Genomic DNA, 22240 nt, shown 5'->3' with positions numbered 1-22240 from the left:
GTTCACAAAACAATTACTGAAGAGTGCAATGTTAATTTCCCTGAATAATACCTGAACTCCTTGGGTAAAGCTATAAGGACGGAATATACAAGTAAAGTCATATTCTCTTGAATTTATAAGGGGCTACTTGAAATAAATTTCAAATTGTTAAGGAAATTTATTGCAAAAAAGAAAGAAAAACGACTTCCACTGGTTAAGTCTAGAATTAGGGGCATTGTCCAAAGACTTTTAAGGGTGAAGCCAGGAGATGTTTCTGCACATAGAGGGTAGTAAAAGTTTGAAACACTCATCTAGAAATGGCAATCAATTCTAGGCTAATTGTTAAATTTAAATCTGATAATGGTGGAAATTTATAAAGTAAAAATGTTGAAGCAGCTGGACCGTGAGGTTAGATCACAAATCAGACATAATCTCATCAATTCGTGGAAATAGCTTGGGTTAAATGGCCTACTGCCATTCTCACATTCCCATGTTATAGTAGATTTGTTTTTTTCAATCTATAGAAATATATTAGTTCATCACGCACATTTTATGTTCTTTGATTTACATAGAACAGTAAAGCATTGGATAAACTATTCAGCCCATGATGTGCCAGTTCTGATGCCAACTTATACTAAATGTCCCCTTCCTGTGTGTTATCCATATCTCTCCATTCACTTCATATTCATGTCTATATCTAAAAGCCTCTTAACCTCCACCAGGCTGCTAGCTTCCATTATTGTCCCCAGCAACCTATACAAGGCACCATCCACTCTCTGCCTAACAAACTTGCTACTCACATCACCTTTAAACTTACACCCTCTAACCTTAAAAACATGTTTTCTTGTGGCTGTCAATTCTATTCTGGGAAAAGATTCTGACAGTCTACCCTATCTATACCTCTCAATATTTAAAAAAAAACCCTGTCAGGTCTCCCTTCAGCCACCAATGCCCTAGAGAGAACTGTCCAAGTTCTTCTAACCTTTCCTTATAGCTTACACCTTCTAATGCAGGCAGCATCCTAATAAACCTCTTCTGCATCCACTCCATAGTCTCCATGTCCTTCCTATAATGGGGTGAGTAGACCTGCATGCGGTGCTTCAAGCTCAGTCTGATTAAAGTTTTATATCGCTGCAGCGTGCCTTCCCCACTCTTGTACTCAGCACCCCGCCAATGAAGGCAAGTGTGCCATACGCCTCCTGGACTACCTTATTCACTTGCGTAGCTGCATTCAGTAAACTATGGACCTGGACCTCAAGATCCCTCTGTTCCTCAATGGTGTTAAAGGCTCTACCCTTAACTGTATACTTCCTTCTTTCATTTGACCACCCCAAGTGCAACACCTCACACTTGCCTAGATTAAAATCTGCCGCTCCTATGACCATACCTGTAACTGATCTACATTCTTCTGTATTCTTTGATAGTCATTAAGAAGCCTTTTGCAGTACTTGAAGATGGGGCCTCATGATACCCAGCCTGAATCTACTTGTAGCTTGGAGTCCATTCTGCCTTGTGGGGAGCCTGTCCAGTGTGGAGAATCAGCATGTAGACAGAGAGGAATGAGGGCGGTGGAAGAATCTGGGTAATCCATTCCAATTAAATAGCTAATTAAAATATAACTGTCAGTTCAGGCAATAGCAAATTTTATCCTGAAAGCAACATTTTCTCAAGTTAACAATGTGTCCAGAGAGTTCAGTAATTAGATAGAAAAGGAGAAGAATTGATTAATGCAAGAATGTACTTCATCAGCAGTATAATGTATTTCAAACATAAACTGGAAAGTAGTATACTTTAAAATTAAACATCACAACGAGACTTGGTGCATGGTGAATAAGCTAACAAGAAACAAAACTGTTTCCAGGATGCCTTTATTAAACCTGAATACATCTTCCATATGCATAAAGTTACGACAGTCTTGAGATTGTTAATTCTAATCCCTCTTGCCTTGCAGGATTCATTATCTTGTAGATTTCTTGGGATGTTGCAAAATCCATGTATTAAAAAAAAAGATAAGATTGATTAATAGGAATTCATTTTCAATTGATACACTTGCTGGTACCAGTAAATGTGAATCAGGAAATGGATGGCATCTTTACTTCAAATGATTTCAGATCCCCTTGGTCATCATTTTCACAGAGAAACAAAAAAGGTATTCCATAAACATCAAACATGTAAATATATTCCAAGGTATTCCAAGATTTCTCTATCTTAGTCACATTAACAAACTAATCAATTAAAGCATTTAGTAATTTGAATTCAAAACTCTTGCATGGATGGAATTTAAAGAAGTGAGAATGTAAGGTATCAGAAAATATGAACCAAAAAAAGATTGTAAAATTATCTTTATTTATAAACTTGAAATGTTGTCAATGGTTTTATGGACATATTTAAGGAAATTAATAATAATATGTAGGAATCAGATGAATAACATAAATAGCTTCTATTTATCTAGCTATTTTAAGTGAAACATACCTTCAACGGGACTATGCAATAATGGGATCAAACACAGCCGCACTCTTTGCCCATAGAAAGATGTACCCCAAAAGACAGGTTTCCAGGGATGTTGCAAAATCCAGGTATAATAAAAAGAAATAGAAAAAAGAATAATTAATGGCAATTTGTTCCCAAACCTATACCAGTGGAAGTTCAGAGACAGACAGAGTGTAAGTTGGGAAATATTTGTTACCTTTAGTTCATATCGGTTTATGGTCCCTCAAATTATGTAGAAAAATATACTTCACATTTATCATTGGCTGTAAATGAAGCACCTATCTAATATTAAGCAACAAACTACTGATAGAGCTTGATGCATGAAAGTTCATTACCACAGTCAGCTGGGAAGCCACTGGCAAGGTGGCCCTTGCTCTGCTCTGGTCAGGTAGCACAACTCACAAAGGATATCACTAAACATGTAATATATTGCAGAGAACATTTCTCCTCTTCCTTCTCATTTCCAGCACGCTGCTCTGCTTTGTGTGCAGTCAGTTCATTCACTTCTTGCCCACCAATGCAAAGATTTCAACGAACTGTGAAATCAGGGCAAAATCCTTTGGCATCTGTTACACACTTGCCGCAGATTTTAGCAAATTGAAGAAGCCTGGAAAACACCGAACACTTGCAGAAAAGTAGTAGCCGCCAGTATAGATCAACCAAGAACCTGTGAGTACCTCATAATCCCTTTAACCAGCACTGGTGTTGTATCGGTTGGCACAGTTTTTCTTCTTGCTGAATATGTACTGAGCTGGGTGAGTCAGTTGGTGTCTGGATGTCAAAAGTGGCAGTGACTAATCTAAGTATTAAGTATAAATGATAGCAAAGGAAGAATTGGTCCTCTTGAAGATCAGCATGCTCATCTACTCAGGCAGCCGAAAGAGATGGGGAGACCTTAAAAGATTTTTTTTGTGTCTGTACTTAACGTGGGAAACAGAGAGAGTCTATTGAAGTGAGGCAAATGAGCAGTGAGGTCATGGACCATATCCAGATTACGGAAGAGGAAGTGCTTGTTGTCCTAAGGTGAATTAGCGCAAATAAATCTCCAGGGCCTGATGAGGTGCCCCCGTGGACCTTGTGGAAGACTAGTACAGAAATTACAGGTGACTTAACAGAGATATCTGAAATGTCCTTCGACTTGGGTGAGGTGCCGGATGAATGGAGAATAGCTCATGATGTTCTGTTGTTTAAGACTCTAAGAATAAGTTAGGAAAGTATAGGCTGGTGAGCCTACCATCAGTTGTGGGTAACTTGCTGGAAGGTATCCTAAAGGACAGGATGCACAGTGGATTCCGGTTAACTGGGGCAGCCACATATTTGGGACAACTCTTAAAGAAAATAAGCAAATCAAGAAACTAGCTGGGATTCCCGTCATTTATTTGGGACACTATGCTGCTTAATTGGGACAGAAGACTCTGGCCAAAATCCCTAACTACCGTAGGTCCAGTGCGCCTGTGCGACAATGAAACACTACACCGTGCTTAGAGTGAACCGTTTTAAAATAGTGTTAGTTGTATGTGTTTGTGTTACAAAAGCTATGATTTTTGTCACTGACAGTTGGTGAGAAATTAGCATTAAGACAACTCAGAACAGTCTTGCTCACTGCTGTTTCAAGCATTCAGGCTTGGAGAGGTCAGAAACGGATGGGAGTGAAAATGAAACAATTTCACTACTTCAACAAGGTAGGATTAATGACAAATTTGAAGGTAGTGACAATCATTTTTAATGTTACAATGAAAATGAAGATTTGGAGGATGTAATTGTCAAAAACGTTTAATGAAGGCAGTCCATTATCTGCACTAGCAGTCTACATTGATTTTGTTCATTTACAGTCAATCAAATGAACAGGACAGCATACACTGTGTGAATTTCTCCATCGCTAGCTATTAGGAACTAATACACAGTTTTATAGTACTGTAGGGTAATGTTAGTGTTCTAATTTGAACATTATTTGTTACTGATTTAATTGGTAGTTTGTCTTTTTTATACTTTTTTACCTATTTCCAGGAAACCACTTAATTGGGCCAAAATATATTGGTCCCTATGAATCCCAATTAACTGGAATCCACTGTATAAGTATTTGGCTAGACTGGGCCTGATTAAGAATAGTCATAAAAAATGCTGGTGAACACAGCAGGCCAGGCAGCATCTATAGGAAGAGGTACAGTCGACATTTTGGGCCAAGACCCTTCGTCAGGACTAAATAAAAGAAGAGATAGTAAGAGATTTGAAAGTAGGAGGGAGAGGGGAAGGGGGAGATCCAAAATGATAGAAGAAGACAGGAGGTGGTGGGACAGAGCTAAGAGCTGGAAAGTTGATTGACAAAAGGGATACAAGGCCGGAGAAGGGAGAGGATCATGGGACGGGAGGCCTAGGGAGAAAGAAAGGTGGGGAGGGGGAGCCCAGAGGATGGACAAGGAGTTGTAGTGAGAGGGACAGAGGGAGAAAAAAGAGAGAAAAAAAGGGAAAAGAAAAACAAATAAATAAATAAATAAATAAGGGATGGGGTACAAAGGGGAGGTGGGGCATTAACAGAAGTTAGAGAAGTTAATGTTCATGCCAACACGTTGGAGACTACCCAGACAGATTATAAGGTGTTGTTCCTGCAACCTGAGTGTGACTTCATTTTGACAGTAGAGGAGGTTGTAGATAGACATATCAGAATGGGAATGGGACGTGGAATTAAAATGTGTGGCCACTGGAAGATCCTGCTTTCTCTGGCAGACAGAGCATAGGTGTTCAGCAAAAAGGTCTCCCAGCTTGCGTCGGGTCTCGCCAATATATAGAGGGCCGCATCGGGAGCACTGGACGCAGTACGTCACCCCAGCTGACTCACAGGTGAAGTGTCGCCTCACCTGGAAGGACTGTCTGGGGCCCTGAATGGTGGTGAGGGAGGAAATGTAAAGGCATGTGTAGCAATTGTTTCACTTACAAGGATAAGTGCCAGGAGGGAGATAGGTGGGGAGGGATGGGGGGGGGAACGAATGAAGGGAGTCGTGTAGGGAGCGATCCCTGCAGAAAGCAGAGGGAGGGAGGGAAAGATGTGCTTTGTGGTAGGATCCCGTTGGAGGTGGCGGAAGTTACAGAGAATTATATGTTGGACCTGGAGGCTGGTGGGGTGGTAGGTGAGGACAAGGGGAACCCTATTCCTAGTGGGGTGGCGGGAGGATGGGGTGAGAGTAGATGTGCGTGAAATGGGAGAAATGGCGTCCTGCGTTCAGCAGCATTTTTCATGTGTGTTGCTTGAATTTCCAGCATTTGCAGATTTCCTTGTGTTCAAGAATAGTCATTATGACTTATGTGTGGTAGGCTATGTCTAAGCAGTCTTAAAGAATTTTTCGAGGAGGTTACCAAGAAGATTGATGAAGGAAAGGCAGTTGACTCTGTCTACATGGACTTCAGCAAGTCCTTTGGCTAAGTCCCACATGGGAGGCTGGTCTAGAAGGTTAAGTCTCTTGGCATTTAGTATGAATTAGTCAATTAGATTCAATGTTGGGTTACTATGAGAAGCCAGAAAATGGTAGTGGATGATTGCTTCTCTGACTGGACACCTGTGACTGTGACTGTGACTGTGACCTGTGCGCCACAGGGATCAGTGCTGGGTCCATTGTTGTTTTTCATCTGGATGATAATATGGTAAACTGGATCAGCAAATTTGCAGATTACACCAAGTTTGGGGACACAGTGGAAGGCTATCAAAGCTTGCAAAGTGATTGGACCAACTGGAAAAACGGGCTCTAAAATGACGGATGGAATTTAATGTAGACAGGTGTGAAGTGTTGCACTTTGGGAAGACAAACAAGGATGGGACTTTTACAGTGAATGGTAGGGCACTGAGGTGTACATAGAGCAAAGGGATCTGGGAATAGAGATTCATAATTGTTTGAAAGCAGCATCACAGGTAGATAGGGATGGCAAATTCGTTTGTTATGTGTTGTATCATTGGCACATCAGCCTTCATAAATCAGGACTTGAGTTCAGGAGTTGGATGTTATGTTGAAGTTGTATGGTGAGGTGAGGCTAAATTAAAAGTGTTGTGTGCAGTTGTGCTCACCTACTCACAGGAAAGATATTAATAAGATTGAAAGAGTGCAGAGAAACTTCGCATGGATGTTGCTGGGGCTTGAGGATCTAAGTTATAGGGATAGGTTTAATATGTTAGAACTTCATTCCCTGGAGTTCAAGGGATTCAGGGGAGATCTTAGAGAGGTATAAAAATTATGAGGGGTGAATTATAGGATGAATGCATGCAAGCTTTTCCCATCAGGTTGGGAAAGACTAGAGTGGGAGGGCATAGATTTAGGGTGAAATGTGAAATATTTAAGGGGAATCTGAGGGGGAACTACTTCACTCAGAGGATGGTGCAAGTGTGGAATGAGCTGAGAAGTGGAATTGGTAGATGTGAGTTCAAATATAACGTTTAAGAGAAGTTTGGATAGGTACATGGATGACAGAGGTATGGATGGATATAGTCTAGTCTGGGTGCAGGTAGATGGGACTAGGCAGAAAACTGGCATGGACTCAATGGGCAAAAGGACCTGTTTCTGAGCTCTTGTGCTCCATGACTCTACAACTGCATTGATGTTCACTGTTGTGCTACGGGGGGGGGGGGGGGGTGGAATCTGCTCCTCTTACATTATTTGCCCTTTCCATTATCCCATACCTATCAATGTGGTTGATTCTGAGATGTTATGTGAAATGGCCTAATGAGTCACTCGGTTGCATCATTGAAACAAATAAATAATAAAACCAAGCAGACCACAAAGCATTGACCTTGGCACTGAATTTGGATACAGCTAAGTTCAGCCTGTGAATCTATCCTACCCCTCCTATTTATCTAGTGACTGAATGGGAAAAGCTGACCTAAAGATAAGTCAAGCAACAACCTGAGTTTGCCATTGTTGTAGAATCATGCCTTACAGATAATGTGCATGCCTTTTCCATTGTAATCCCCAGTTATGACCCATTTCACAGAAGGACAAGAAGGGAGGACATAGTTCTGAATGTCCTCCATATTGGCTCTGGACCCAATAAAGCCTCATGGCAAAGAGATCTCCTCCTGATTATTACCAACGATCTTCCTTCAAATGATGAATCTGTACTCTCATGCTGAAAAACACTTGAAAGAAGCACTGAGGGTGGTGAGGGTATAAATGTACACCGGGGGAAAGATCTGTTGCTCATCATTAAAGATACTTCAGGTCTATCTCCACTTTCAGGACTCTAAAAGACCTGCAAGTGTGCTAAAGACAAGGCTGAGGTACTTGTAACCATATTCACCGAAGAAGTGCTGAGTGGGTGATCTATCTTGGCTTCTTCCTGAGTTCTCCATCATCACAGGAGCCAATTTTCAGCCAGTTCAATTTACTCCATGTGATATCAAGAAACTGCTGATAACAAGGCTGTAGGAGAAACAAATCAGGTGTTCCACTATTACCTGTGTTACCAACCAAGTTATACTTCCTGTCAAAATAATGGCATCTATCATCAATATGAAAAATTTCCCAGGTACGTTAGCCACAAAAAGCAGGGCAAATCTAATCAGGTTCATTATCACCCAGCCTCCTGTCAATCATCAGCAGACACTGCTATCAAGTGGCACTTAATTGCTAGTAACCTGATTATCAATGTCCATTTTAAGTTATGCCTGGACCACATGGCTACAGACCTCAGCGTAGTGTTTGTCCAATATGTCATTGGGCATCAAAGGGACAATGCTATGTTTTACCCTATTTATGTAAATAAAAGCATAAACTACAAAGATGGGAAATTAACCTCAGTCTTTGCTTATGGGGGCATGTCCATTGTGATATGGCTCTCCAGGGATATTGGAGAACCCATGTATAAAAACACGTGAAAATATGAATGATTACTGTTAATTGATTTCCAAACTAATTCACATTCTAATGCAAGTTTAAAGAAGCACACAATTTGATGAAGTATAAGGAAAATAAATCTTCACAGAAGTTCAGATTCCTAAAATCATCATTTTGTATTCCATCAACATTAACATAGTCCTTTTTAATGCAGTTGCATTGAAATGTTTTACCAGAACAAGAAAAATGCCAATTTTAAACATCTTTGATTGCTATAAAACATATCAATGGATGAATGCCTTGGTAGGTCTAGAGATAATTGTTTCTCCTCCTGTCTGATTACTGGGATGGAGGGATTTAGTCTGCAACGGAAAATTAAGCAGGCAAGGCCTGTACTCCTGAGTTTAAAAGAATGAAAAGTGATCTGATTGAAAAATATACAATCTTATGGGATTTAACAGAGCTGAAGAGGAATATCTTTTCCTTTGGCTGTTTGTCGAGATCAAGGGTCACAGTGTCAAAATAAGGAATTGACTATTTAGGACTGAGATGAGAAGGAATTTAGTAATCTAATGGGTAGCGAATATTTGGAATTCTCTATTCTAGAGGGCTGTGTATTCAATGACTGAATACACAGACTGCGATTGATGCATTTTAGATATCGAGGACATGAAGGGATATGGGGATAGTGCAGGAAAGTGGTGCTGAGGAAAAGGATTGGTTATAATCTTATTTAATACTGGACCTCTCAGTGCTATTATGTACTTAAGACTTAAATCACTTTATGTAAGTCTGAGGCAATGAAGCACTCTTCTCTCAGTTGACTTTGCTGTCAAAGTGAAATGAGTTCAGGTAATTATCAGCAAGATTCTGTAAGTGCAAAGCTGCTTAAAACGGCATTTAAATGGCACTCTCTGAGAGCTCTTGCACTGCTTCTATGGAAATTGGAGCTGTCACTGAAGTATGTTAAAGGATGATATTTGAGGCTGGGTTTGGAACATACTAGATAGAGTGGAAGAAAATATTCTCATACCCAAGAATGATGTTGAGCTTCTGGAACTTCGTGCAAACAATCAGAACTTCAGTAGCTTGAAGGTGAACAGCAGATCCCACTTGACTTCTTTGAGAGATCTCCTGAATGCTACTTTTAACCAGTCAAAGCATCAGTCACTAGTCATCGAGGACCCTAAACTCAAAGGAATCAAGAAGGGCGAAAGATCCAGATTTTGCTCTCAAATATTTGGTAAGTTCAAAACACATGATTTTAATTTGTTTTCATTTTGTGGTTTATGCAATTTACTGAAGAAAAATGGGTTAAAATGTAAGCAGAATAATGGATTAAAAGTTTAGACCATTAGATCACAACTATTGTGCATGAACAAAGTATTTTTTCTTCTCAAGCCTTTAGTATTTTTTACATTAAGTTTTATGGACCTTCTGGTCCTTGAACCTTGGGAAAAACTTTTCTCAATTTACCCTGTCTAAACAAGTCACAACCTCGTTATCCTCTGTCAAATCTCCTCATCACTTTAGTTCTGAGGAGGACAATCCTAGCCTCCACAGTCTGTGTTTGATACAACCACAGCTGGTGCTATCATATGCTGGTGATATAACTGAAAACGGTCTTGTTTTGGCTTTAAGCCAGTGAAGGTGTTACATAATAGAAACTGTATGTATAATAATAAAAATCAGAAAAAAACAGAGTCAATGTTTTAGGTCAGAAACTGTTTGCCAGAAATGGGAAAGGTTGCATTTGTAGTAACTGGAACATGGACTATTTATAACACAGACATGAACATATTAGTTTCTTTTCTATGTCATTGATATAAACCCATTAAACAAAGAAACACACCAAAGAGATTTCATGGATGCTTGCTGGTCTGCAGAATCAGAATCAGGTTGATTATCACTGACATATGTCACAGAATTTGTTGTTTTGTGGCAGCAGTACAGTGCAAGACATAAATAAATACAAAATAAATAACAAAAGAGTGACAGCTAGGTAGTGTTAATGGACCTTTCAGAATCTGATGTCAGAGAGGAAGAAGCTGTTTCTAAAATATTGTGTGGGTCCTCAGGCCCCTGCACCTCCTCCGTTAACGTAGTAATGAGAAGAGGGCATGTCTCAGATGTTGAGGGTCTTTAATGATGGAAGCTGCCTTCTAGAGGCATCACATTTTGAAGATGGCCGCAATGTGTGAAGGCCTGTGCCCATTATGGAGTGAGCTGAATCTACAACCCTCTGCAGCTTCTTTCGATGCTGTGGACCAGAATCTCCATGACCACATGATGAAACCAGTGAGAATACTCTCCGAGGTAAACCTTAAGAAATTTGCTAGACTCTCCTCAAACTCCTAATGAAGTGTAGCCCCAGGAGTGCCTGCTTCCTGACTGTATCACTATATGGGCCCAGGATCGATCCTCTGAAACAATGGTGCCCAATGGACTCATTGCACCAAAGAGCATGTTTCTTTGCTTAGTCTCTACATATTTTTGACTTTGCAACATTTATATTCACTTTTTTAAAAACTATAACTTCTCAATATAGAGTCCATTTCAGCTGGAATATAAGAAACGCTTCCCAATGGGATAGCTGAAATGAAATCTGGTGTAAGCAAGGAAGACCTTGAAAGGTTGTCACCTTTCTGCTTATTAATCTGCAGGACGGCAAAGGTGCGAGTGCATCAAAATACTACTTGATGAATTATTTTGTATTATTAAAAAAATCAACCTTATGTGTAGACTGTGTGAATTGAGTGTATTCTAATTGTACAACTGGTCACATACAGCACATTCAAAATGACTCTTTGTTTACGAATGCCGAATATAAAGTATGATCTGGAATGCTACATGTTGGAACTTATTATATTTGCCGATCCTAAGCTTCTGAGTGAACATTTCCAAGCGGCCGCGTTGTCGTCTCGAAAGAAAACGCGGCAGTTCCGGAGCACACGCGCCTCGTGGCAGCGATGGCATTGGCTCGCGCTTCCCCGCGAGGCTTGTCGTCTCGTTGGTGACGTAACTCTTTCCCCCATTGCCGGGCAACGGCAGTTAGAAGCCCCAGACGACGCGAGCCTTTCCTGTCACGCTCGCGCTCGCTCCTTTCCCGCGGGAAACACCGGGTCGCCATTCGCATTGTCGTTTAGAGCCCTCGCTCACTGAAGAAAGCCGGTCTTAATCATCACCTTCATTTAAATTAGTCCCTTCCCATCGCCAGTCAAGATTTCTAAATGACAGTATCGTGCAACTGAAAATTACTTCTGATTAAAGGTCTTGGACATGAAAAGTTAACTTTGTTTTCCTCTCTGCAAAGATATTGCCTGTTTTTTTCAGTGTTCCCAACATTTACTGTTTTTCTTTAGTTAGTTTACTAAGAAAATACGATAGAGTGAATTCAAGTTCAAATTTATCGTCATCTGATTATGTATATACAACCAAACGAAACAAAGTTTTTCCGGACTATGGCGCACCCACACAACATATATCACCTACAGCACATAAGCCAACATATTATACTATACATATGTTTATAGTTCAAAATGCACATAGTAAAGCGCAGCACAGGTAAATAGTAAATAGTACAGTAAACGGTGTCCTAGTTTCGAGAGCTGGGTGGTGGCAGGGTCTCACAGACGGAGGAAGAAGTAAAGGATGCGAGTGATGGATGGAGGACACCCATCGCAGCAGACGTGATTCTGACAGAATTACCTCCTCTTTTAGCATCCCGAGGAGTGATTTCATATAATTAAATAATTATTCCCGCTCCGAGACGGCCAATTCGTCCATTGAGACCTTGCGGAGTTGAAACCTCGTGGAGCAATTCCGTCAGTGGCAAACCCCGCTTTTTGTAAATATCCCTGCTAAATAAACTTTTTCAGACACCTGTCTAATACTGTTTCCATTAGCCCTGCAGGTGGTAAATTCCAGATCGCAACTCTCTTAGTAAAACATTTTTCTTGCATTCACCTGGTATCTTTAGTCCGAAACTTTATATTTGTATTACCAAGTATTGAATCATATCCTAATAGCACCAACTTCTATCTATTAACCCACTTCAAACCAAATATGATCGTATTAACCTCTATTAAACCATCTCTCAAAATTTTGCTCAAGGGGAACTGCAGCTTCCCCAGACTCACCGCAAAGAAGAGAAAATCTGCAGATGCTGGAAATCCAAGCATCACACACAAAATGCTGGAGGAACTCAGCAGCCCAGACAGCATCTGGAGGGAAGAGAGTACAGTCAAAGTTTCGGGCCGAGATTCTTCAAGGGTCTCGGCCTGAAACATCGACTGTACTCTTTTCCATAGATGCTGCCTGGCCTGCTGAGTTTCTTCAGCATTTTGTGTGCGTTCCCCAGAGTTATCTCCTAGATATCATAAAACTATTCCTGAAAATATTTCTTTGCAACGTTAAAACTTTCATATTTACCGACACATCACAAATGAACATCAAACGCAAACTCTGATAACAAGATTGCCAATGTAGAAAAAGAAAGTCGAAGAGTTATTTGTAGTTAACTTTTGGAAAGTTATGAAACATGCTGAAGAACATTGTTTCATCTGCTCTTTTAATACTAGTAATTTCAATACTAATACTAATGGGCGTATAACCCTTTGAGTGCAATCGTTACGATAACAGTTTTCAATTAGGGTATCCAAAATACAATTAAAAAAATGTTAATTTCCCAACAAAGCAAAAAAAATCCAGTACTTTAATTGCAATTATATGCCTATTTTTTCACTTTCAACAGTATTACAATATCATCATTGAGAAGTTTAGCTTTAAAATTATTAAAAGTACTTTCCTAGTTGAGTATAGTTTGAATAAGTATACCTGTGCAAACTGCTGATTTAGGCTGGGACCGAGCTCTGCCACGTCTCAGAGCCCGCAAACTGCTGGAATGTGCTAACTCTAGTACAGGGGGCTCTGTCGTCTCTCACGGGAAAGAGGCGTTAATAACGAGGCAACCATATCAATTTCGCAGCATGGATTGTAATTAATTACGGAAAGTTACAAGTCATTTTCTGGATATAAGCGGCGCCGGCAATGTAAATAGGGAGACTTTGATGTATGCCGTGAAAGACTCCCCTTTTTGAGACGGCACCATTCAATAGGCTCCTTCTTACAACAGGACTGGCAGGAGAGAGGAGAGGAGCAGTGAGATTCAGAGCGTAAGGCGCAGTGCATGGAGTCACTTCAACTAACCAAAACTCTGAAGCAAGTTTTAACTCCGGAGTTTGCTTGTATTGCATTCCAATAAATAGATGCGTTTGGGAACCTGGAGTATTTACTCGGTGAGTCGAAGACGTGAGTATTTAATGCTACTATATATAGATACATTATTTTGCGAAAGGGGCTTTGAAATGCTTGTATAGTGCGAGGAATTTTTACAAACAATAATACAAGTCTCCGCGTGGACATGCGGAATCTGTTCACAGTTATGAATAAACTGCGTTCGGTGGCTGGATGATATGTTATTTATAGAGAAATGTACACTAAAATAGAACTGATGTTGTATTGGAAATTTATAACAATATCCACATATTATGAAATTTTGAAATCTAAACAACGCCACACTTAGAAAAGTAGTACTCATTTAGGTATCGTTTTCTTTTGTTGATCCACTTTAGGCTCATCGTTTTAATTTTGAAACGGACATATAAACGTATTACTTCAGAGCACCAGTGGAAGGTACTATTCACTGCAAAGTGTGGATATATTGAACATATTACCAGTTTGTAGAAATCAATTTCCTGCGGAATATGAAGAGTAGTGTAAAAGTTATCTGAAATAACTTCAATATTTTCTATAAGGAATTATATTTCCAAAGAAAACGCATTGTAATGTTTCAAACGTTAATATGCTTTCATAACATGTGTGTGGGTAGGAGGTGAGTGTTGTACTTTAACCCCCTTATACTTCTCTGCGCTGAATTTTTAAATAGGATGCACTCTTGCGTGAAATCAGCGAAAAGGTCGCTTCCGTGCAATTGTTTGATCATAGCAATCTGCTGTTCTGGGAATGGGTTTCGGCAAATTTGTGAGCTCCATGGTGAGATCAATTATCACTGCCATTAAAAGTAGCAATATTAAATGCATTATATGGAATTTTTTTTACAGTTTGATATTAATGGTCATACATATGTAATATTCGGATATCAAATTGTACAATTTAAAGCGAAATGCATTTTTCTTACCGACGTATTAACTACACTTGTGGAGTAACAGTGCTCTGTAGTATTCGGAATTTGGTAGTGCAAACGACAGGTTTAGCAGAGGCAGCTGAAATCTTTCGTTTTCACGGCTTGGGGGCGCTGTTGAATATAACAAGAAAGGGCCAGGTAACGTCAGGACTCTTCCCCAACAAAAAACAAAACCAATTCGATTTGTAAGACACTGATACAGCAGCATCGAACCTGTCATTGAAACACCATTAATTTATATTGATCAGTAATTTAAATTGCTTTAAAGCAAGTTTGTTTATGTTTAATGAGATTCAAGTGTTGGGTTTAATGTGGCATGTGTGTGATTGATTTAAGTTAATGGAGTGGTTGTTGGAATACATTCGTTCGAATTTTAAACTTAGAGTGCAAATCCACTATTAGAGTATTTTGATTTCGTTTCAAATGTTTGAAATAAAAAGAAACAACGGATTATTACGGAAAAGAGTGAGATAATGTATAATTTGTTTTAGAATCCAGATCGTTCCAGTCTAAAAGCAGGGGCGTTGAAGTATTAGTTTTCACCAGTACTTTTCTCGTTTTCCTAACATTGGTTTTGTACCAACCATGTTTTCTTATTTTGTTATTCTAAGGAGCTCAAAGCTGTTCTGGAAATTATTAGAACTGAAACATTTACGTATTTGTAAATGTTTGGGGTATTTTCCAAACATTTATATGATAGATAATTTATGATGAAGTATGTTGAATTCTTAAGGAATATTGACATACAGCATAATTTCTGTAGCTCGACACCACATGTTACATCTTAGATAGACAATTTTGTATTTTAAGTCAGCACTGAATAAAGTTGCTTTGGAACATTCTAAAATGCCTTGGTTTACCACCTCAACAAAGCTCCTTTATCAGAAGTAATCAGATTAGTGGCCCTGAATTGCAAGAAGCCAATTGTTCAAAATGTTCTGGCAGCATTATTGTATGGGTTGAATGCCCTGAGGCACCAAGACACAATTTTGTACTGAAACAGGTTAAAGTAGGGATCAGTTTGTACACCATGTTATCCCTGTTTATCTTTTTCATGCATCTGCATGTGTAGTGGAATGAATGTCACAGCTATGCTTTTGAAATATCTGTTAACCATTGCTTAACGTAACAACTTCATCAAGAAGACAGTTGACTTGTTCATTAAATTGAGGCTTCTGAGAACATTTTAGCTTTGATTTTACTGTGATAATGGCTATATTACTTTTCCTGATATCCATTTTCATACTTCTATATATTTGATAACCTTGAAAGTGAATGTAATTGATTTTTATTATTTGGTGTGTATTTTCAAATTATTTTTTAGGATGTAGGCATCAGTAGGAAGTTTAGTTTCTCAGAATCAGGTTTAATATCTGGAGGAGGGAAGAAGCTACTTTGGTGTGTGTCTTCAGGTTTGTGATGGTGGTAATAAGAACAGATCATGTCCTGGGTGATAGAGGTCCTCAATGATGGATGCTGCCTTTTTGAGGCATCGCCTTTTGAAGATGTCCTCGATGCTAAGGAGGTTAGAGTCCACGATGGCTGAGTTTGCAGCCCTCTGCAGATTTTTCCACTCCTGTGCAATGCCCCTTCCATACCAGATGGTGATGCAACCAGTTAGCATGCTCTCCAGAGTACATCTGTAGAAATTTGCTAGAGGATTTGGTAGCAAATTTTAATAGTATTTCTTAGCAAATCTCCTTGAACTATTGGTGTTGATGAGCCTTCTTCATAATTGTATCAATATATTGCCCAGGATAGATTTTCAAGAGATTTTGACACCCAGGAACTTGAAACTGCTCACCCTTTCCACTGTGACCACTCGATGAGGACTGTTGTGTGTTCCCTCGACTTCCCTTTCCTCAAGTCCACAACCAATTCCTTGTCTTTAATGACATTGAGTGCAAGGTTGTTGTTGTGACACCACTCAACAAGCTGATCTATCTCACTCTTGTACGCCTCCTCATCACCATCTCAGATTCTGCTATCAACAGTTATGTCATCAGCAAATTTATAGACCGTGTTTGTGCTGTGCCCAGCCTCACGGTCATGGGTGTAGAGAGAGTAGAGCAGTGGGCTAAGCACGTATCCTTGAGATGCACCAGTGTTGATTGTCCACAAGGAGGAGGTGTTATTTCCGATCTCCACTGACTGTGGTCTCCCAGTGAGGAAGCCAAGAATCCAGTTGCAGAGGGAGGTACACAAGTCCAGGCTTTGAAGCTTGTTGATTAGTACTGAGGGGTTGGTAGTTTTGAATGCTGATCTGTAATCAATAAAGAGCAGGATGATGTCGGTGTTGCTGTTGTCCAGATGATCCAAAGCAGCGTGCAGAGCCAGTGAGATTGCATCCACTACAGATCTATTATGGCAGTGGGTCCAGGTCCTTGCTTAGGCAGGAGTTGATCCTGGGCACAATCAATCTCTCAAAGCACATCATCACAGTACATGTGAGTGCACCTGGGTGATAGTCATTGAGGCAGTTCACCCTGTTCTTCTTGGGCACCGGCATGATTGTCATCCTTTTGAAGCTGTTGAAAACCTCCAACCACAGCAGTGAGAGATTGAAAATTGCCTTGAGCACACCCACCAATTAGTTGGCACAGGTTTTCATTGCTCTGTCAGGTACACCAGTGGGACCTGATGCTGTGTGAGGTTTCACTCTCTTGAAGAATGTTCTGACTTTGACTTCTGAGGCAGAGGTCACAGGGTCACCTGAAGCTACAGGGATTCACACATGTGTAGTTTTATTCTCCCTTTCAAACCATGCAGAAAATGTGTTGAGCTTATCTGGGAGAGCAGCATCACAGCTATTTATGATGTTATGTTTTGCTTTGAGGAACTAATGACCTGCAAATCCTGCCAGAGCTGACATGCATCCAACTCTGTCTTTAACTTCAATCAGAATTGTATTTTCACTTTTAAAACACATCCGTAGGTCATATCTGGACTTCTTGTAGAGCTCTTAAAAGCCATAGATGTAGCCCTCAGCAGACTATGAATCTCCTGGTTCATCCATGGATATGTTCTCGAAGGAACACAATCACAGGTCTGTGCAAAGTCAGTGCCAGCTGTGGCATATTCAGTCAAATTCAAAGCCGAATCTGTGAATATTGTCCAGTCCACCAGTTCAAAGCATTTCTGTAAACTCTCCTCTGCTCCCTTGACCATGCCCACCACTGGTGCTTCAGGATTGAGTTGTTCATAATTTAAAGCCTTTTTAAATACAGATTTGTTCATATTTTAGAAATTAATGTGTACATCATCTTTATAATTAGTACAATTTGGTAAGAGTGACGTATGCTTTTTTGTTTGCATAGTTTAAAACCACATGCCCTAATGTTTTGCTGTATATTCTAAAAAGTATATATTTTCAATAGGTAAATAATAATGATCCTGTTAATGGAGTCAAACAGTTTTTCCAGTAACAATTATATAAGCATTGTTTATGGAATTATTTTATCAAAGCATTCGAAACTGAAAGGAAAAAAATTCTTAGGTACATTTTTAGTATGAATTTTTAAATATTATTAATTATAAAGTTATGTATTTTAACAAATATTGCAAAAAATTCAGAGTGAAAAACATTTAATAGTTTGGTGAATAAAAGAATAATGTTAGAACTTTGCTTTATCAATATCCACTTGGATAGGAGTAAAATTGTAAACAAATTATGTGTATCAAGATACCTACACTAACAATAACTTTTCATGTGTGAAGTTATAGATCATGAGCCAAAGTGTTGATATTTTGAGAAGCACGTATTATGTAGGATGTATTATTCATTTGTCACATACTTCCTAGATGAAACACAACAAGATTCATGGAATCATGACTTATTTTCCTTCCTGCACCATAAAATATAATATTTGCTATAATCTGCCATAACATATTTCATCAAATTAAATCAAATTATTGATGTCTGGCTTTGTCAATTTGCATTATTATCTGCCGCCTTAAAGATCTCCTATCAGCAGGTACTAGCTGTAAAATGCTGCAGCTTAAATGCTAAGTAATGTGTAGCATACAGATTTTGTTAACTTCAAAATTTGTTGTGGATGACTGATAGCTCTGCTGCCTTTTAAAATATACTCCAAAGTTTCAGTGAAAGGAAAATGGAAAAGGTAAACTAATTCTCTAAAGACATGAGTCAATCCAGTCAACCCATTCATCTCTATCTTTCTGTGTTATGATTCATATATGAGTCAGTTGATATTTTCAAAGATCAAGGCATGACTATGTGCACAGAAAAATGATTGAAATAATATATTTTTAAAATATGTCACGTTTGTTAATTTTTTTAAAGTAGTATGGCTAAGTTGTTGCTTTTCAAAATCTGTATTTTGAAACAGTTCATAAGAAAGTAACACTTTGGTAATCTGAAACAAAACTTTATTACAACCAGTATTCAAAGTATAACATGGGAAAAAACAGCAGGAAACAAGCGATTGAATTGCTGTGAACTTTCAATTCTGTAATATTCGGGTTAGGGGAAGACCAGAAAAGTGCTTACATTTTGAAGGAAGCCATGCTTTGCCATAATTTCGAAGTTGTTGTGACTTTGCTCCCTGCCATGCACTATGTGACCTAATGTATTAAATGCCAATGTTGTGATCATACTAACTCATGCAGTACTTCTTCCTCCTTTGCTCAGAGAGAGGAGCCTATCTTATTCTTACTCCTGATACTAGCTGTAAAGTTTTCAGCATATTAATGCTAAGTTGAAAAGCCATATTGGTGCATCCATTTCAATTTGTCTTATTTGTTCAAGGGATATTGAAATTTATTGCTGCTCCCATTGTACCTGAACTGAGGAGATAATAAAGAGGCAAACACACTGTTGGGCTAGACTGTCCTTTAGAAAGTTAGTAAGCTACTTAGGTTTTTAATGAGAATCTACTGGAAGTATCAGTCGTATTAGTAAAATTTGTTTTCTTTAGAGATAAAAGGTCCTTACGGCCCTAAGAGCCTGTGCCATCCAATTACACCCATATGGCCAATTAACCTCCTAACCCATCTTTGGAATGGTGATGAAACTGGAGCACTGAATAAAACCCTGGTGATCACAGGCAGAAGGTACAAGCTTCTTACAGGTAGCGGCAGGATCAACCTGGGTCACTAGCCCTGTAAAAGCACTGTGCTAACCCCTTATTAGTTCCATATAAATTCAGCTGTCATGGTAGGAGTGTTTCCTGACCAAACGGATCTCAGGATAATTATCCATTCTGCTATTGTACACTTGATCTATCAGCAGTTGCAATCACCAAGGGTTCATTGTTTTAAACTTGTGCTGCAGGATGACATTTGCAATTCAGAAAGCTAAAACTCCAACTATCTGAGACATTGACATTCTTCTGTTCCAAGGAATTCATCCTTATAGAAAGTTCTAGCAGATGAAATTGACAAAGTCCAAGTGGTTTTGTAGTGTTACAGTTCACTGCTATTCAAAATCTAGCCATTTGCCTCAATTATATTAGCAATGAAATTTGATAACCATCTGTGTTACAGTATATAATCTATATATGTTAGATCATTATTGTCCTAGCTCTTCTTTTCATTTTAGATATTATTCTGTGCCAGAAATCCAGTCTTGGGCGTTCAAAAAAACTGAGATATGATCAGCAAAAATCTAAAGTTAAAAAAAAAACAGTAATTTTGAAAGTCATGTTATCCAAGCTATGTAATGAAGTAGATATTTGTATAGTTTTCATTGTAGATGTTGCAAAAAGAGGCATGGTGAATAAATGAAAAGCAAGAATTATGGACCATGTTGAGTAGACTGCCATGAATATTTTGTGTAGTATGGTTGTCACATTACTAGAAAGAATGGAGGCTTTGGAGAGGAGATGGTGCTGGAAAGGTTCACCAGAATGTTGGCTGGGTAAAGGCTGACTTATACTTGTGCCGTGGGGTGACATGCACCTCCCCAAAAATGTGACTCGTGCGTTGCGGCGACACTGACTGCAACAACTGTGATTGGTCCGCTTGGTAGCATAGCATTTCCTCATATGCAATTCCAGTTGCTTTTCTCCGCCACGTCTGTACACTGATGCGAAATAAACTTTTGGAGACGATGAACCAAATCGCCAAATCTACCTGCCGACATCCAAAAATATTTGAAATGCATTTCCTCGTCCATGTCTCTCACGAAGAAACTCAACACAGTGGCATAGAAACCCCACTGCCAACTAGCGTTTTGGCAGTGAATTGCAGAGCAATGTAGACACAACTATGCATGCTCGCTACGGCATAGGGCTACACAAAAGTATAAATCAGGCCTACGGCATAGGCTATGGTGTAGCCAGTACGGACAAGTATGAATCAGCCTTTAGGGAATCTTAACTATAAGGAGAGGGTCTTAGATGGGTTTCTCTGGAGTGTTGGAAGTTGAGGGTCAACTTGATAAAAGTTTGTAAAAATGATGAGAGTTATAGATAAGGTAGATGTGGTGGAAATGTCAAATGCTAGAAGATGTATTTTTAAAGTAAGAGGGGGAATATTCAGAGTAGGATTGTGAAGAAAGCTTTTTACAGAGAATGATATGTGCCTGAAATGCGCTGCTGGGGAGATAGTCGAAGCATTTAGACAGGCTTGTGAACAGGCTGGGAATAGGGATATGGATCATGTACATACAGATAGGATTAGCTTTAGATTGGCATCAAGGTTGGTGCAGACATGGTGGGCCCGGGGGCCTGTTCCGATGTTGTTCTGTTCTATGCTCTATATTTTAAACAAGGGTTTAGTATTTCTGTTATGTGACCCTTTTCATGAGTATTTACAAGAAAATGGGCATTGTGACATGACTCAAGGAAATCACCAATAGCACTGGTGATTTATGTTTGGCATAATAGGGTCTATAAAGCACCAGTATTGTTGTAAAGACAGGTTATTTTTCATGTAATATGTGAATACATTTCAGCATATTGATATAGACAACATGTAGGTTCTGAACAGCAATGAGTGTAGTAAAGGCCACTAATTATTTAATATTGTGGAGTAATTATTATTATCTTAATTAGGCATTAAAATTCAGATAAGTTCAGTTTTAAAAACGAATGCCATCTGTATTAAAGCGAATGAAATCAATCCTTGCTTTCAATCATATGGTACTATGCCTCTTTATTTCTTTAATGTGAAACTTCCACAACTCGACCAGGATTTATATACAATGTTGGTATCTCAAGTTTGGTCTTCTCTTTATCCCTAAAGTGTCCTCTACATGAATGATGAAAGCCTTACAGGCAATATATATTGTACAGCCTCACCTAAAATTATCCGTATTGTTACATTGAACAAATTTTGCCGGTTATACAGTATATTCTGATAGTCTTAAAATATTGCAATTTCAGATAGATTTAATTCATTTATTACTTTGTGCTAATTTTTTTATAATATGTAAATTGTGTAAATTTAGCAATGAAGATTAATTGGAATGAACATTATGTCAGAATTGGAAGTGCAAAACCTAACTAAAGTTCTGCATCACAAATGCTTAAAACATTGATCTTGCATTATATTCCAAAGTTTACATCTTTTCATACGATTTGAGATGGAGATTTAAAGACATGCCAGTTGTGGGAAGAAAATCCTTAAGTGAATGAAGAAGTAAAATACCTCCACTGATATCTAAAACAAAGATAAATTATGATAGGAATAACACTTTACAATTTTCAGGAGAATATTAAAAACAAGTACCCATGTGAGATGAAATTTTAAACTGTGCACAATAGTTCAGTACAGTAAACCTGAGGTG

General features: G+C 38.9%; 1 protein-coding gene, 1 long non-coding RNA gene and 1 other non-coding gene across 10 annotated transcripts in view; 1 reads left to right on the top strand and 2 right to left on the bottom strand.

Moving 5' to 3' along the window:
* Positions 1-1854: 1854 nt before the first annotated feature.
* LOC140194739 (uncharacterized) lies at positions 1855-13317 on the bottom strand. The gene is made up of 3 exons (XR_011885282.1): positions 13122-13317; positions 2452-2495; positions 1855-1951 (listed from the first exon to the last, which is right to left on the bottom strand). It is a non-coding gene; the product is annotated as an uncharacterized lncRNA (long non-coding RNA).
* LOC140195762 (small nucleolar RNA SNORD123) lies at positions 2046-2114 on the bottom strand. Its single transcript, XR_011885548.1, has one exon. It is a non-coding gene; the product is annotated as a small nucleolar RNA SNORD123 (small nucleolar RNA).
* A 134-nt stretch (positions 13318-13451) lies between the features above and the next one.
* The window catches only part of sema5a (sema domain, seven thrombospondin repeats (type 1 and type 1-like), transmembrane domain (TM) and short cytoplasmic domain, (semaphorin) 5A), a 237150-nt gene continuing 228361 nt past the window's right edge, over positions 13452-22240 (top strand). For 5 of the 8 annotated variants that reach the window (XR_011885429.1, XR_011885428.1, XM_072253474.1 and 2 more), the window contains exon 1: positions 13452-13582. The gene's annotated coding sequence lies outside the window, so the exon portion shown is untranslated. Of the gene's footprint in view, positions 13596-13918; positions 13980-22240 lie in introns of all 8 variants that reach the window. The other 3 variants (XM_072253470.1, XM_072253472.1, XM_072253471.1) reach the window with 3 other exon arrangements.

The sequence above is a fragment of the Mobula birostris genome, chromosome 3, assembly GCF_030028105.1.
Source record: "Mobula birostris isolate sMobBir1 chromosome 3, sMobBir1.hap1, whole genome shotgun sequence".
NCBI classification, from domain to species: Eukaryota; Metazoa; Chordata; class Chondrichthyes; order Myliobatiformes; family Myliobatidae; genus Mobula; species Mobula birostris.
Note: the sequence above shows the minus strand (reverse complement) of the source record. Positions and strands in the feature narration are given on the sequence as shown.